This window comes from Nyctereutes procyonoides, unplaced genomic scaffold (genome assembly GCF_905146905.1).
Source record: "Nyctereutes procyonoides isolate TBG_1078 unplaced genomic scaffold, NYPRO_anot_genome, whole genome shotgun sequence".
Classification (NCBI taxonomy): Eukaryota; Metazoa; Chordata; class Mammalia; order Carnivora; family Canidae; genus Nyctereutes; species Nyctereutes procyonoides.
The window spans coordinates 66,398,163-66,401,224 of NW_026575140.1; positions in this window are offsets into that span (position 1 = coordinate 66,398,163).

The following is a 3,062-nucleotide window of genomic DNA, read 5'->3' on the forward strand; positions in this document are numbered from 1 at the left end:
TCACTCTTGCCTGTTCTTTTGTCTGTCCAACTCTCTGAACATTTATCCTATCCTCCTTTTTATTGTTAGTTACCTTTTTATATGCATGCCTATATCTTCAGTGTGACCATTAACATCCTTATGCAGAGGAACCATAGCATAGCACAGTACAGTTATTTGATGATGAAGACTGTGATAATGATAGTGATAATGATTACAATACCTACTGTAATCTCTCCAAGTAACCTTTTTGATGGTTTATGCCCCATGGCTGTGACCTTGGCAAGCCATCATCAGTTGGTCACCAATTGTTCACCTGTTCAGTTGTATTCATTCATTTGACCAATATTTTCTGAGACTATATACTAGACCCTATCTACTTTCTAAGTTTATAAAGGCAAAGAAGGTCTGAACTCAGGGACTTGCATTCTAATGGAAGAGACAGACTTAAAAGCAAATATGCAAGGTGGTATTATATATATTTCAAGTGCTAGAATAGTAATACTACTAGGATGGCAAAAATGAGGGAAAGATTTCTAAGTTATTAATGAGGGGAGAGATGGGTTCAAGAAAAACTTGAAGAGAAGAGAAGAGATAGAGAAGAGATGTGGTTCAGAGAAGAGCAAGTCCTAAAAAATGAGTAGGTGGGACAAGCTTACTTACATCTGTTTTTTTCCCGCCCTGCTATTGGCAGCTAGTACATCCCAAGGCATGACAAGACCACTAGTTTAAAGTGCCTGGAGCTAAAACAGAACTGGAGATTTTGACCTTCAACAACTGGAGTAGAAGGTAATGACATGATCTAATTTAAAGAAATAAATTACCCGTTATTTGGAGAAGTTGACTGTGAGATGACCCAGAATTATATTAAGATCATTGTGGCCTGCTTATTCAGAAGAACAAGCCACTCTGTGGGATTCTAAAGAGCTCATTAAGAAAAACAGACTTGCTCTGTCTTTGAGACTTCCACAGAAATGGTGTGTAGATATGTCTCATTGTACAGTAGTAGGCAAAATCTCAACGTAATATATTTTACTCAGTACGTGGTACCCTGTGCCAGGTACCATTATAGGAGCTGAGACTATAGGAATGAATAAAGTAGAAACAAATTATTGCATTCCTGAAGCTTACATTTTAGTGGGAGGAAATCAGTAGTAAGCAAATAAGTAAATGATTTAGTGCATTAGGAAAAGAAAGTGTTATGGAGAAAAATAAAGTGGGGAAGGGTGGTAGGGAGTATTGAGTGGGGCGAGTAAGCAAGTTGCAATTTTTATTTTATTTTATTTTTTAAATAATTTTATTTATTTATTCATGAGACACACACACACACACACACACACACAGAGGCAGAGACACAGGCAGAAGGAGAAGCAGGCTCCATGCAGGGAGCCTGACGTGGGACTCAATCCTGGGTCTCCAGGATCACACCCTGGGCTTCAGGCGGCGCTAAACCGCTGCACCACCGGGGCTGCCCACAAGTTGCAATTTTTAATTGACTGATTTGAAGAGGTCTCACTCAGAAGGGGGCAATCAAGCCAAAATATTAAAGAGATGAGGGCCCAAGCAATGTAAATGTGTGGGAGAAGAGAATTCTAGGCTAAATAAACAACAGTATGTGCAAATGCCCTGGGGTAGGACTATGCCTGGTCCATTAAGGAACATCAAGGAGCCAATGTGGCAGGAATGGAATAAGTGAGGGGAAGGACATGAGGTTAGCAAGGTAATTAGGGGACAGATTATGTAGGGCTTTTATCTTTTTTGAGTATGTTGTCTTTAACTCTGAATAACATGGGGAGGCATTGGAACTTTAAAGCATGATCTTTCTTTTGTTTCAGTGGAATAATGTAAGCCGCTGTATTGAATATATTCTCTCAGAGAGCAAGGGGCAGAATTAGAAAGAATAGTTAGGAGAGGGCAGCTCCGGTGGCTCAGCGGTTTGGTGCTCCCTTCAGCTCAGGGCATGATCCTGAAGATACGGGATCGAGTACTACGTCGGGCTCCCTGCATGGAGCCTGCTTCTCCCTCTGCCTCTCTCTCTCTGTGTCTCTCATGAATGAATAAATAAAATCTTAAAAAAAAAATAGTCAGGAGATGTTTCTTGATAATCCAGGTAAGAAATAATGTGGCTGGGTCCATGATGGTAGCAGAGATATGTATAATGACAATAGGTCAGAATCTAAATACAATTTGAATATAAAGTAAACAGGATTTGCTGATGGTGAGTATATTGTAGGAGACAAAATAAAAAGTAAAAAATGCTTTTGATCTCATCTGTTTGCCATTAACTGAGATGGGGAGGAATAGGGGAGAAGCAAGTTCTGAAGTAAGATCAAGTTTTGGACATACTCTATATGAGATATTTACTGGACATTTAAGTAGAAATGTTGAATAGCAATCAAATGTACGAAGCAAGGAATTAGGGGAAAAATCCATGTTACAGATCCAAATTTTTGATTCATTGGCACATAGATGGTATCTAAAGTCATAAGACAGGATGAGATCACCAATGAAACCAGTTGAAATACAGAAGAAAATCCTGGGGTACCCAGATTAGGGGCTGTGAATATGGAAGGAGCCAGCAAGAAGTCTAAGAAAGAGTAGCCATTAAGGCAGGAAGAAAGATATGCGGAATGTGTGGTATGCTGGAAGCCAAGCAAAAGAGGTTCTAGAAGGATGTATCCAATATTATATACAGTGTTTCAGTAGATCAAGATGAATGAGAAGGGAGAACAATCGCGGCACTTAGCAACATTGTAATCATTGGTGACTTGATAGAAACACTTTTCAGTGTGGAGTGATGGTGAAGAAAACCTAACTAGACTGGATTTAAAAGAGAATGAGGACAGAGAAATTGGATACAGAAAATATAGACAACTTTTAAATGAGTTTTCTTTAAAGTAATCAGAGAATGGAGCTAAGGTTAGGGAATATAGTGTATTTCGTTTGTTTGTTTGTTTGTAAGGGGATATAATATTATAACCCTAAAATCTGTATCCTTATTGGAAGAATGAAACTATATGCCAGAGTAGGGACAGACCAAAATCTGGGTACCTATATCACTATGCTTCCCCTGTAAAAGACTA